This window comes from Taudactylus pleione, unplaced genomic scaffold (assembly GCF_031769625.1).
Source record: "Taudactylus pleione unplaced genomic scaffold, aTauple2 ptg000740l, whole genome shotgun sequence".
NCBI lineage: Eukaryota > Metazoa > Chordata > Amphibia > Anura > Myobatrachidae > Taudactylus > Taudactylus pleione.
This window is the reverse complement of record NW_028285142.1, coordinates 334798-349560: the sequence shown is the minus strand read 5'-3', so window position 1 is coordinate 349560 and position 14763 is coordinate 334798. Positions and strand designations below refer to the sequence as shown.

At 52.5% G+C, this 14763-nt stretch overlaps 1 protein-coding gene across 2 annotated transcripts in view; it reads left to right on the top strand.

The window, feature by feature from the left end:
• Nucleotides 1–1362: 1362 nt before the first annotated feature.
• The window catches only part of PIK3CD (phosphatidylinositol-4,5-bisphosphate 3-kinase catalytic subunit delta), a 75583-nt gene continuing 62182 nt past the window's right edge, over nucleotides 1363–14763 (top strand). Inside the window, exon 1 of one of the 2 annotated variants that reach the window (XM_088457160.1) lies at nucleotides 1363–1533. The gene's annotated coding sequence lies outside the window, so the exon portion shown is untranslated. Of the gene's footprint in view, nucleotides 1603–14763 lie in introns of both variants that reach the window. The other variant, XM_088457159.1, reaches the window with a different exon arrangement.

Below are 14763 nucleotides of genomic sequence, written 5' to 3'. Positions count from 1 at the left end.
AGGACAGAGATTGCAGAGATGTGATATAATGATAGTATGACATATAATATGACAGGACAGGACAGAGAGTGCAGAGATGTGATATAATGATAGTATGACATATAATATAATAGTACAGGACAGAACAGAGAGTGCAGAGATGTGATATAATGATAGTATGACATATAATATAATAGTACAGGACAGGACACAGGGTGCAGAGATGTGATATAATGATAGTATGACATATAATATAATAGTATAGGACAGGACAGAGATTGCAGAGATGTGATATAATGATAGTATGACATATAATATGACAGGACAGGACAGAGAGTGCAGAGATGTGATATAATGATAGTATGACATAATATAATAGTATAGGACAGGACAGAGTGCAGAGATGTGATATAATGATAGTATGATATATAATATAATAGTATTGGACAGGACAGGACACAGGGTGCAGAGATGTGATATAATGATAGTATGACATATAATATAATAGTACAGGACAGGACACAGGGTGCAGAGATGTGATATAATGATAGTATGACATATAATATAATAGTATAGGACAGGACAGAGGGTGCAGAGATGTGATATAATGATAGTATGACATATAATATAATAGTATAGGACAGGACAGAGGGTGCAGAGATGTGATATAATGATAGTATGACATATAATATAATAGTACAGGACAGAACAGAGAGTGCAGAGATGTGATATAATGATAGTATGACATATAATATAATAGTACAGGACAGGACACAGGGTGCAGAGATGTGATATAATGATAGTATGACATATAATATAATAGTATAGGACAGGACAGAGATTGCAGAGATGTGATATAATGATAGTATGACATATAATATGACAGGACAGGACAGAGAGTGCAGAGATGTGATATAATGATAGTATGACATAATATAATAGTATAGGACAGGACAGAGTGCAGAGATGTGATATAATGATAGTATGATATATAATATAATAGTATTGGACAGGACAGGACACAGGGTGCAGAGATGTGATATAATGATAGTATGACATATAATATAATAGTACAGGACAGGACACAGGGTGCAGAGATGTGATATAATGATAGTATGACATATAATATAATAGTATAGGACAGGACAGAGGGTGCAGAGATGTGATATAATGATAGTATGACATATAATATAATAGTATAGGACAGGACAGAGGGTGCAGAGATGTGATATAATGATAGTATACTACTACATCATGTAAGGAGGAAGCAGGAAGCGTTAGGACCATGCGGTGGTTGATAACGTGGTTGCAAATCCACGCCTACCTACAGACGTCACGATATCCGCGCCCTCTTTTTTGGCGTTACAGCAGGTGATTGGATGACAGCGGCTGTCCCCGCCCCTGGTGATGCTCCGCCGCCTCTGATGGGAAATGCTCGGCAGTTGGACCCCGGCCTGTACCGGGAATACATCGGGGCGGCCAGCGGCCCTGGGGACTCTGGAGAGCGGCTCAGCACGGGTCCTGTACCCGGGCTGTTGACATCAACGTCTCCAGGTACAGCCGGGGCTATCGGGTTCATGCCTGGGGGATACGGGCAGCGGAGCGGAGCCAGAGAGGAGGCAGGTGAGACGGCGCACTGCTGCTAGTCCGGTGCCATCCTGTGCCCATCCTGCCTGTGTGCTCCCCTGCTCACCTCAGTGATTGGCACTGTCCAGCCGGCAGCATCCTAACCCAGCCGCCTGCTCTTCCTGCTCACCTCCAGACACCACCCTGTCTGCTCTGCACCCTCACCCACATCCCCCCTTATACCACCCACCCTGTCTCATCCCCTCCCCTCACACCACCCTGTCTGCTCTGCACCCTCACCCACATCCCCCTCCTCATACCACCCACCCTGCCTCATCCCCCACCTCACACCACCCTGTTTGCTCTGCACCCTCACCCACATCCCCCTCCTCATACCACCCACCCTGCCTCATCCCCCCCTCACACCACCCTGTCTGCTCTGCACCCTCACACAGATCCCCCCCATACCAACCAGCCTGTCTCATCCCCCCCTTCACACCACCCTGTCTGCTTTGCACCCTCACCCACATCCCCCCCTCATACCACCCACCATGTCTCATCCTTTCCCTCACACCGCCCTGTCTGCTCTGCACCCTCACCCACATCCCCCCCCTCACACCACCCTGTCTGCTCTGCACCCTCACCCACATCCCCCCCCTCACACCACCCACCCTGCCTCATCCCCCCCATACCACCCACCCTGCCTCATCCCCCACCTCACACCACCCTGTTTGCTCTGCACCCTCACCCACATCCCCCTCCTCATACCACCCACCCTGCCTCATCCCCCCCTCACACCACCCTGTCTGCTCTGCACCCTCACACAGATCCCCCCCATACCAACCAGCCTGTCTCATCCCCCCCTTCACACCACCCTGTCTGCTTTGCACCCTCACCCACATCCCCCCCTCATACCACCCACCATGTCTCATCCTTTCCCTCACACCGCCCTGTCTGCTCTGCACCCTCACCCACATCCCCCCCCTCACACCACCCTGTCTGCTCTGCACCCTCACCCACATCCCCCCCCTCACACCACCCACCCTGCCTCATCCCCCCCATACCAACCAGCCTGTCTCATCCCCCCCTTCACACCACCCTGTCTGCTTTGCACCCTCACCCACATCCCCCTCCTCATACCACCCACCCTCTCATCCCCTCCCTCACACCATCCTGTCTGCTCTGCACCCTCACACACATCCCCCCCCATACCAGCCTGCCTGTCTCATCCCCCCCCCTTCACACCACCCTGTCTGCTCTGCACCCTCACCCACATCCCCCCCTCATATCAACCACCCTGCCTCATCCCCCCCCTCACACCACCCTGTCTGCTCTGCACCTTCACCCACATCCCCCCCTCATACCACCCACCCTGCCTCATCCCCCCCCATACCACCCACCCTGCCTCATCCCCCACCTCACACCACCCTGTTTGCTCTGCACCCTCACCCACATCCCCTCCTCATACCACCCACCCTGCCTCATCCCCCCCCTCACACCACCCTGTCTGCTCTGCACCCTCACACAGATCCCCCCCATACCAACCAGCCTGTCTCATCCCCCCCCTTCACACCACCCTGTCTGCTCTGCACCCTCACCCACATCCCCCCCTCATACCACCCACCCTGTCTCATCCTTTCCCTCACACCACCCTGTCTGCTCTGCACCCTCACCCACATCCCCCCCTCATACCACCCACCCTGTCTCATCCTCTCCCTCACACCACTTTGTCTGCTCTGCACCCTCACCCACCCTGTCTCATCCTCTCCCTCACACCACTTTGTCTGCTCTGCATCCTCACCCACATTCCCCCCTCATTCCACCCACCCTGTCTCATCCCCTCCCTCACACCACCCTGTCTGCTCTGCACCCTCACCCACATCCCCCCCCTCATACCACCCACCCTGTCTCATCCTCTCCCTCACACCACTTTGTCTGCTCTGCACCCTCACCCACATTCCCCCCCTCATACCACCCACCCTGTCTCATCCCCTCCCTCACACCACCCTGTCTGTATCCTCACCCCACCTAACAAACCTGTCACTCCCCTGTCTGCACCCTCACACACCAATAACGCCCCCCAATCTCATGCTCCTCATACGAACTACCCTGTCACCCCCCCCGGTCCCACTGGTCTCATCGGGCTCATCCCACCCCAATGCCAACCACCGTGGCTGCACCCCTTCTCCCCTCAAACCAACCACCCTGTCTGCACCCTCCCGCCCCATTCACCCTCCCAGTCTCATTACCCTCACACCCCAGTCACCCTCCCGGTCTTGTCCTCTGCACGCCCCACATAGACCATGCAGGTACCATCTTGTCTCCTAGTCACCCTCCTGTGTGGATTCCTTTCCTGACTGGTGTGTTATCCCAGTACCCTCATCACCCCTGACTGGCGCTCTCCACCCTGACTGGTGTCCTAGTCGTCTGATCGGCAATGTGTCCTAGTTAGCTCTGACTGGCATTGCCCATCCCAATTGGTGTTCTAATCACCTTCTCTGCCAGGCATATTACCCCCACCACTTGGGACTGTCGCCTCAGAAGACCACACAGTGATGTTGACACTTGGCACTGTGATCACCCCATAACCCCATAGGCACTGTGATCACCCCATAACCCCATAGGCACTGTGATCACCCCATAGGCACTGTGATCACCCCATAGGCACTGTGATCACCCCATAGGCAATGTGATCACCCCATAACCCCATAGGCAATGTGATCACCCCATAACCCCATAGGCAATGTGATCACCCCATAACCCCATAGGCAATGTGATCACCCCATAACCCCATAGGCACTGTGATCACCCCATAACCCCATAGGCACTGTGATCACCCCATAGGCACTGTGATCACCCCATAGGCACTGTGATCACCCCATAGGCACTGTGATCACCCCATAGGCACTGTGATCACCCCATAGGCACTGTGATCACCCCATAACCCCATAGGCAATGTGATCACCCCATAACCCCATAGGCACTGTGATCACCCCATAGGCACTGTGATCACCCCATAGGCACTGTGATCACCCCATAGGCAATGTGATCACCCCATAGGCAATGTGATCACCCCATAGGCACTGTGATCACCCCATAACCCCATAGGCACTGTGATCACCCCATAGGCAATGTGATCACCCCATAACCCCATAGGCAATGTGATCACCCCATAACCCCATAGGCAATGTGATCACCCCATAACCCCATAGGCAATGTGATCACCCCATAACCCCATAGGCAATGTGATCACCCCATAACCCCATAGGCAATGTGATCACCGCATAACCCCATAGGCAATGTGATCTCCGCATAACCCCATAGGCAATGTGATCTCCGCATAACCCCATAGGCAATGTGATCACCCCATAACCCCATAGGCACTGTGATCACCCCATAGGCAATGTGATCACCCCATAACCCCATAGGCAATGTGATCACCCCATAGGCACTGTGATCACCCCATAACCCCATAGGCACTGTGATCACCCCATAGGCACTGTGATCACCCCATAGGCACTGTGATCACCCCATAGGCACTGTGATCACCCCATAACCCCATAGGCAATGTGATCACCCCATAACCCCATAGGCAATGTGATCACCCCATAGGCAATGTGATCACCCCATAACCCCATAGGCAATGTGATCACCCCATAACCCCATAGGCAATGTGATCACCCCATAGGCAATGTGATCACCCCATAACCCCATAGGCAATGTGATCACCCCATAACCCCATAGGCAATGTGATCACCCCATAACCCCATAGGCAATGTGATCACCCCATAACCCCATAGGCACTGTGATCACCCCATAGCCTGTTGATTATAATGAGCAATTTATGCCTGATATACTGCATAATGCTGTAACTTGCACCATGAGCCCCTTCTGCCATGCCAACCTCTAGCACCACCTGACTAACCCTCTGACCACATTGCTCATTCTGATAATTCGCCCATTTCTTATTGGCATCCTAGTCTACTAGATACCTGACCATCCTTGTTCTCCCCTAAGCACCCTCTCTGACTGGCACCAATCACCACTGGTTGTCCTGGGCACCTACGTAGTGGCCTCTGCCATCCTAAATGACCTACTGTTCACTGTCTTACTGGCATTGCCCCCTTCTGAGTCACCCGTCTGTGAGACATCCTGGTATATTGTAATTGTTTGACTGGCACGCACAGCATGCCACCCTACCCCTCTGTGACTAGCTATCAACTACCCCTGACTAGCATCCCCATATGCCCTCTCCCTTGCACCCTGCTTACTGCATGGCATCCTGGTCAGCTATCTCCCCCTACTGGTCCTGTCACATTAATGCTCCCTCTGAGGTCAGTCCTGTCCGTCCAGCATGGCCCAAGGTCTCCACTAAATATCATCCTCTACCCAAGTATTGTCTTGGTCACTTATGCCCCCACCCTCTGTCCTACTCTCCCCTTTACTGGCACTAATGTAACGCCATTCACTACTCCTCGTCATACATACCCCTGCTGACTGTCATTTCCCACCCACGCTGGCTTAAATGTAGGCTGGTGATGACCAATAGCCGTTTCCCTTTGCTGCGGTATCGCTGTTGGAGACTGTGTTTAGGTTTCATCCTGCCCCATAGTGGTGCTAATTCTCCCCCTTACTGATGATGCTAATTTGCGTTTCCCCAGACCTGTCCCTACACTGGTGCCGCAGATATCCTCTATGGTTTGGATGGCTCCAATACTCCTAATAATATCTCCCACTGGCAGGGACAAGTAGCTCTTCCCCTGCTGTGATTGGCATGTAATGTGTCTGCTAGTTTCACACGAGAAGTGCCCTAGCCAATACTGCAGGCTCATGTTTTCAAAATTGTCCTTGTAATGCTTTTCATTTCTCCTGTTTCCCCATGTCCATATAGATTGTAAGCTCTTGGGGATAGGTGCTTTAATTACTACTGATTACTATCGCATGAATCCTTTTACTTTTCATCTGTCCGTAACTTGTTTTATTACAAAGTGCTGAGATATCTCTGAGACTGCGTCTGCTGTGAGGGTGCGTCTGAATAGCTCTTACTGACTGGCACACTGTCACGCGGGCGCTGCAGTCTGGTCTGACCTCCGCCATAACATATACAACTGGGGCACCAAGACTTTTTCCTGGCTCTACATACTGGCCGATCTCTACTCTCCCTGTGTCTCACCCCATGTATCCATCGCATACATACAGGGTAGGGTAGGATGCCTCGTGCCTCTTGCCTTGCTGCTGTCAGTTCATAGTGAATGAATAGGCTGAATAGTGGTACAGGCCACACGTTCTCCTCCATGTGTGTAAGCTACAAGTGCATAGAAACCGCTAAGTAACGTGGATATTCCTCGCTGTTGGAAGTCGTCCTTTCCGCTTGGTCGCTAGTAGCTCAGATCAGATTGGTCCTTGGTCAGAATGAGGTGCTGCGTGTTCTTCACCCTAAGCTGAGAATTGCATTATCCACATGAAGGCTTCTGTCCGGCCTTATAATAACATCGTGATCATCTGTCCAGGAACATTATCAGCTTCCAGCCTATCATCTTCTGAGAATTACTCATCCGTACGTCGCCTCTCCTGATATCCAGCCATTGGGGTCATCATTCCCAGTACAACTAATGCTCATTGTAGGTGGTTGTTTGTATTTGTTTTTAAAGAAATCAAATTGATAAATTCCATATAGTTACATTCTTCTCCCTCATTTCTCTGTGTACTGAGCGCCTGTTGTCCACGGCAGGGCTGCTAGTGTTGGCTGTCCTAGTACTGAGCGCTGCTTGTCCACGGCAGGGCTGCTAGTGTTGGCTGTCCTAGTACTGAGCGCCTGTTGTCCATGGCAGGGCTGCTAGTGTTGGCTGTCCTAGTACTGAGCGCCTGTTGTCCACGGCAGCGCTGCTAGGGTTGGCTGTCCTAGTACTGAGCGCCTGTTGTCCACGGCAGGGCTGCTAGTGTTGGCTGTCCTAGTACTGAGCGCTGCTTGTCCACGGTAGGGCTGCTAGTGTTGGCTGTCCTAGTACTGAGCGCTGCTAGTGTTGGCTGTCCTAGTACTGAGCGCTGCTTGTCCACGGCAGGGCTGCTAGTGTTGGCTGTCCTAGTACTGAGCGCTGCTTGTCCACGGCAGGGCTGTTAGTGTTGGCTGTCCTAGTACTGAGCGCCTGTTGTCCACGGCAGGGCTGCTAGTGTTGGCTGTCCTAGTACTGAGCGCCTGTTGTCCAAGGCAGCGCTGCTAGGGTTGGCTGTCCTAGTACTGAGCGCCTGTTGTCCACGGCAGCGCTGCTAGGGTTGCCTGTCCTAGTACTGAGCGCCTGTTGTCCACGGCAGGGCTGCTATTGTTGGCTGTCCTAGTACTGAGCGCTGCTTGTCCACGGCAGGGCTGTTAGTGTTGGATGTCCTAGTACTGAGCGCATGTTGTCCACGGCAGGGCTGTTAGTGTTGGCTGTCCTAGTACTGAGCGCCTGTTGTCCACGGTAGGGCTGCTAGTGTTGGCTGTCCTAGTACTGAGCGCTACTAGTGTTGGCTGTCCTAGTACTGAGCGCTGCTTGTCCACGGCAGGGCTGCTAGTGTTGGCTGTCCTAGTACTGAGCGCTGCTTGTCCACGGCAGGACTGCTAGTGTTGGCTGTCCTAGTACTGAGCGCCTGTTGTCTACGGCAGGGCTGCCAGTGTTGGATGTCCTAGTACTGAGCGCCTGTTGTCCACGGCAGGGCTGCCAGTGTTGGATGTCCTAGTACTGAGCGCCTGTTGTCCACGGCAGGGCTGTTAGTGTTGGCTGTCCTAGTACTGAGCGCCTGTTGTCCACGGCAGCGCTGCTAGGGTTGGCTGTCCTAGTACTGAGCGCCTGTTGTCCACGGCAGGGCTGCTATTGTTGGCTGTCCTAGTACTGAGCGCCTGTTGTCCACGGCAGCGCTGCTAGGGTTGGCTGTCCTAGTACTGAGCGCCTGTTGTCCATGGCAGCGCTGCTAGGGTTGGCTGTCCTAGTACTGAGCGCCTGTTGTCCATGGCAGCGCTGCTAGGGTTGGCTGTCCTAGTACTGAGCGCTGCTTGTCCACGGCAGGGCTGTTAGTGTTGGATGTCCTAGTACTGAGCGCATGTTGTCCACGGCAGGGCTGCCAGTGTTGGCTGTCCTAGTACTGAGCGCCTGTTGTCCACGGCAGGGCTGCTATTGTTGGCTGTCCTAGTACTGAGCGCCTGTTGTCCACGGCAGGGCTGCTATTGTTGGCTGTCCTAGTACTGAGCGCCTGTTGTCCACGGCAGCGCTGCTAGGGTTGGCTGTCCTAGTACTGAGCGCCTGTTGTCCACGGCAGCGCTGCTAGGGTTGCCTGTCCTAGTACTGAGCGCCTGTCGTCCACGGCAGGGCTGTTAGTGTTGGATGTCCTAGTACTGAGCGCTGCTTGTCCACGGCAGGGCTGTTAGTGTTGGATGTCCTAGTACTGAGCGCCTGTTGTCCACGGCAGGGCTGTTAGTGTTGGATGTCCTAGTACTGAGCGCCTGTTGTCCACGGCAGGGCTGTTAGTGTTGGATGTCCTAGTACTGAGCGCCTGTTGTCCACGGCAGGGCTGCCAGTGTTGGCTGTCCTAGTACTGAGCGCCTGTTGTCCACGGCAGGGCTGTTAGTGTTGGCTGTCCTAGTACTGAGCGCCTGTTGTCTACGGCAGGGCTGCCAGTGTTGGATGTCCTAGTACTGAGCGCCTGTTGTCCACGGCAGGGCTGCCAGTGTTGGATGTCCTAGTACTGAGCGCCTGTTGTCCACGGCAGGGCTGTTAGTGTTGGCTGTCCTAGTACTGAGCGCCTGTTGTCCACGGCAGGGCTGTTAGTGTTGGCTGTCCTAGTACTGAGCGCCTGTTGTCCACTGCAGGGCTGTTAGTGTTGGCTGTCCTAGTACTGAGCGCCTGTTGTCCACGGCAGGGCTGTTAGTGTTGGCTGTCCTAGTACTGAGCGCCTGTTGTCCACGGCAGGGCTGCTAGGGTTGGCTGTCCTAGTACTGAGCGCCTGTTGTCCACGGCAGGGCTGCTAGGGTTGGCTGTCCTAGTACTGAGCGCCTGTTGTCCACGGCAGCGCTGCTAGGGTTGGCTGTCCTAGTACTGAGCGCCTGTTGTCCACGGCAGCGCTGCTAGTGTTGGCTGTCCTAATACTGAGCGCCTGTTGTCCACGGCAGGGCTGCTAGGGTTGGCTGTCCTAGTACTGAGCGCCTGTTGTCCACGGCAGGGCTGCTAGTGTTGGCTGTCCTAGTACTGAGCGCCTGTTGTCCACGGCAGCGCTGCTAGGGTTGCCTGTCCTAGTACTGAGCGCTGCTTGTCCACGGCAGGGCTGTTAGTGTTGGATGTCCTAGTACTGAGCGCATGTTGTCCACGGCAGGGCTGTTAGTGTTGGCTGTCCTAGTACTGAGCGCCTGTTGTCCACGGTAGGGCTGCTAGTGTTGGCTGTCCTAGTACTGAGCGCTACTAGTGTTGGCTGTCCTAGTACTGAGCGCTGCTTGTCCACGGCAGGGCTGCTAGTGTTGGCTGTCCTAGTACTGAGCGCTGCTTGTCCACGGCAGGACTGCTAGTGTTGGCTGTCCTAGTACTGAGCGCCTGTTGTCTACGGCAGGGCTGCCAGTGTTGGATGTCCTAGTACTGAGCGCCTGTTGTCCACGGCAGGGCTGCCAGTGTTGGATGTCCTAGTACTGAGCGCCTGTTGTCCACGGCAGGGCTGTTAGTGTTGGCTGTCCTAGTACTGAGCGCCTGTTGTCCACGGCAGCGCTGCTAGGGTTGGCTGTCCTAGTACTGAGCGCCTGTTGTCCACGGCAGGGCTGCTATTGTTGGCTGTCCTAGTACTGAGCGCCTGTTGTCCACGGCAGCGCTGCTAGGGTTGGCTGTCCTAGTACTGAGCGCCTGTTGTCCATGGCAGCGCTGCTAGGGTTGGCTGTCCTAGTACTGAGCGCCTGTTGTCCATGGCAGCGCTGCTAGGGTTGGCTGTCCTAGTACTGAGCGCTGCTTGTCCACGGCAGGGCTGTTAGTGTTGGATGTCCTAGTACTGAGCGCATGTTGTCCACGGCAGGGCTGCCAGTGTTGGCTGTCCTAGTACTGAGCGCCTGTTGTCCACGGCAGGGCTGCTATTGTTGGCTGTCCTAGTACTGAGCGCCTGTTGTCCACGGCAGCGCTGCTAGGGTTGGCTGTCCTAGTACTGAGCGCCTGTTGTCCATGGCAGCGCTGCTAGTGTTGGCTGTCCTAGTACTGAGCGCCTGTTGTCCACGGCAGCGCTGCTAGGGTTGCCTGTCCTAGTACTGAGCGCTGCTTGTCCACGGCAGGGCTGTTAGTGTTGGATGTCCTAGTACTGAGCGCATGTTGTCCACGGCAGGGCTGCCAGTGTTGGATGTCCTAGTACTGAGCGCCTGTTGTCCACGGCAGGGCTGTTAGTGTTGGATGTCCTAGTACTGAGCGCCTGTTGTCCACGGCAGGGCTGCCAGTGTTGGCTGTCCTAGTACTGAGCGCCTGTTGTCCACGGCAGGGCTGTTAGTGTTGGCTGTCCTAGTACTGAGCGCCTGTTGTCTACGGCAGGGCTGCCAGTGTTGGATGTCCTAGTACTGAGCGCCTGTTGTCCACGGCAGGGCTGCCAGTGTTGGATGTCCTAGTACTGAGCGCCTGTTGTCCACGGCAGGGCTGTTAGTGTTGGCTGTCCTAGTACTGAGCGCCTGTTGTCCACGGCAGGGCTGTTAGTGTTGGCTGTCCTAGTACTGAGCGCCTGTTGTCCACTGCAGGGCTGTTAGTGTTGGCTGTCCTAGTACTGAGCGCCTGTTGTCCACGGCAGGGCTGCTAGTGTTGGCTGTCCTAGTACTGAGCGCCTGTTGTCCACGGCAGGGCTGCTAGGGTTGGCTGTCCTAGTACTGAGCGCCTGTTGTCCACGGCAGGGCTGCTAGGGTTGGCTGTCCTAGTACTGAGCGCCTGTTGTCCACGGCAGCGCTGCTAGGGTTGGCTGTCCTAGTACTGAGCGCCTGTTGTCCACGGCAGCGCTGCTAGTGTTGGCTGTCCTAATACTGAGCGCCTGTTGTCCACGGCAGGGCTGCTAGGGTTGGCTGTCCTAGTACTGAGCGCCTGTTGTCCACGGCAGGGCTGCTAGTGTTGGCTGTCCTAGTACTGAGCGCCTGTTGTCCACGGCAGCGCTGCTAGGGTTGCCTGTCCTAGTACTGAGCGCTGCTTGTCCACGGCAGGGCTGCAAGTGTTGGCTGTCCTAGTACTGAGCGCTGCTTGTCCACGGCAGGGCTGCTAGTGTTGGCTGTCCTAGTACTGAGCGCCTGTTGTCCACGGCAGCGCTGCTAGGGTTGCCTGTCCTAGTACTGAGCGCTGCTTGTCCACGGCAGGGCTGCAAGTGTTGGCTGTCCTAGTACTGTGGCGATGATCTAGGTGTTCACATTTGTCACTTACTGCAGACTGACCAAAGCGGAACGCTGAGATTGCATTGGGCTATGCTACTCTACAAATGGCGTAGTTCAGCATTGGCACTGAAAGTTTCATGTCTTAAGCTTTTTGTGGGTGCTTTAAAGTGCATATGTATGCCAATTGTATCTTACTTTATACAGATTAAACCCATTGTCCAGACACCACTGGTGGAATATGTTACACACAACTGATACTGGCGTACACACTTCCGCAGCCTTTGTACGCAGGAGGTGATCACACTTCCGCAGCCTTTGTACGCAGGAGGTGATCACACTTCCGCAGCCTTTGTACGCAGGAGGTGATCACACGTACGCAGCCTTTGTACGCAGGAGGTGATCACACTTCCGCAGCCTTTGTACGCAGGAGGTGATCACACTTCCGCAGCCTTTGTACGCAGGAGGTGATCACACGTACGCAGCCTTTGTACGCAGGAGGTGATCACACGTACGCAGCCTTTGTACGCAGGAGGTGATCACACTTCCGCAGCCTTTGTACGCAGGAGGTGATCACACGTACGCAGCCTTTGTACGCAGGAGGTGATCACACTTCCGCAGCCTTTGTACGCAGGAGGTGATCACACTTCCGCAGCCTTTGTACGCAGGAGGTGATCACACTTCCGCAGCCTTTGTACGCAGGAGGTGATCACACTTCCGCAGCCTTTGTTTCCTCGCAACACGATCCTGTTAGGGGAAATCTTAAAATAATAACTGTTTGGAACACAGAAAGGGGTATATTTACTAAACCTTACTTATTGCAAGCTGTTGTTATTCAGTGCTTTTAGCTCAAGATTTATAGAGTGTGTATATACACACACACACACACACACACACACACACACACACACACACCTTATCAGGGTATATATATATATATATTTTTTTTATTAAAATAAAAATTGCTGTTTTGCCTTTAAATGAAATCACTGCTTTAAATCCTGCTGCTAAACCACTGTTTAGTAAATAGGCCCCAAGGTTTTGATAATTGGATCTTTAACCACGTGTGTGCCAAATAATGTGAATTTCTGAGAATTCTCACAACCTGCAGCTACTTGTATGTTACAGAGGGCCAGAGATGTATCTTGTATGTTACAGAGGGCCAGAGATGTATCTTGTATGTTACAGAGGGCCAGAGATGTATCTTGTATGTTACAGAGGGCCAGAGATGTATCTTGTATGTTACAGAGGGCCAGAGATGTATCTTGTATGTTACAGAGGGCCAGAGATGTATCTTGTATGTTACAGAGGGCCAGAGATGTATCTTGTATGTTACAGAGGGCCAGAGATGTATCTTGTATGTTACAGAGGGCCAGAGATGTATCTTGTATGTTACAGAGGGCCAGAGATGTATCTTGTATGTTACAGAGGGCCAGAGATGTATCTTGTATGTTACAGAGGGCCAGAGATGTATCTTGTATGTTACAGAGGGCCAGAGATGTATCTTGTATGTTACAGAGGGCCAGAGATGTATCTTGTATGTTACAGAGGGCCAGAGATGTATCTTGTATGTTACAGAGGGCCAGAGATGTATCTTGTATGTTACAGAGGGCCAGAGATGTATCTTGTATGTTACAGAGGGCCAGAGATGTATCTTGTATGTTACAGAGGGCCAGAGATGTATCTTGTATGTTACAGAGGGCCAGAGATGTATCTTGTATGTTACAGAGGGCCAGAGATGTATCTTGTATGTTACAGAGGGCCAGAGATGTATCTTGTATGTTACAGAGGGCCAGAGATGTATCTTGTATGTTACAGAGGGCCAGAGATGTATCTTGTATGTTACAGAGGGCCAGAGATGTATCTTGTATGTTACAGAGGGCCAGAGATGTATCTTGTATGTTACAGAGGGCCAGAGATGTATCTTGTATGTTACAGAGGGCCAGAGATGTATCTTGTATGTTACAGAGGGCCAGAGATGTATCTTGTATGTTACAGAGGGCCAGAGATGTATCTTGTATGTTACAGAGGGCCAGAGATGTATCTTGTATGTTACAGAGGGCCAGAGATGTATCTTGTATGTTACAGAGGGCCAGAGATGTATCTTGTATGTTACAGAGGGCCAGAGATGTATCTTGTATGTTACAGAGGGCCAGAGATGTATCTTGTATGTTACAGAGGGCCAGAGATGTATCTTGTATGTTACAGAGGGCCAGAGATGTATCTTGTATGTTACAGAGGGCCAGAGATGTATCTTGTATGTTACAGAGGGCCAGAGATGTATCTTGTATGTTACAGAGGGCCAGAGATGTATCTTGTATGTTACAGAGGGCCAGAGATGTATCTTGTATGTTACAGAGGGCCAGAGATGTATCTTGTATGTTACAGAGGGCCAGAGATGTATCTTGTATGTTACAGAGGGCCAGAGATGTATCTTGTATGTTACAGAGGGCCAGAGATGTATCTTGTATGTTACAGAGGGCCAGAGATGTATCTTGTATGTTACAGAGGGCCAGAGATGTATCTTGTATGTTACAGAGGGCCAGAGATGTATCTTGTATGTTACAGAGGGCCAGAGATGTATCTTGTATGTTACAGAGGGCCAGAGATGTATCTTGTATGTTACAGAGGGCCAGAGATGTATCTTGTATGTTACAGAGGGCCAGAGATGTATCTTGTATGTTACAGAGGGCCAGAGATGTATCTTGTATGTTACAGAGGGCCAGAGATGTATCTTGTATGTTACAGAGGGCCAGAGATGTATCTTGTATGTTACAGAGGGCCAGAGATGTATCTTGTATGTTACAGAGGGCCAGAGATGTATCTTGTATGTTACAGAGGGCCAGAGATGTATCTTGTATGTTACAGAGGGCCAGAGATGT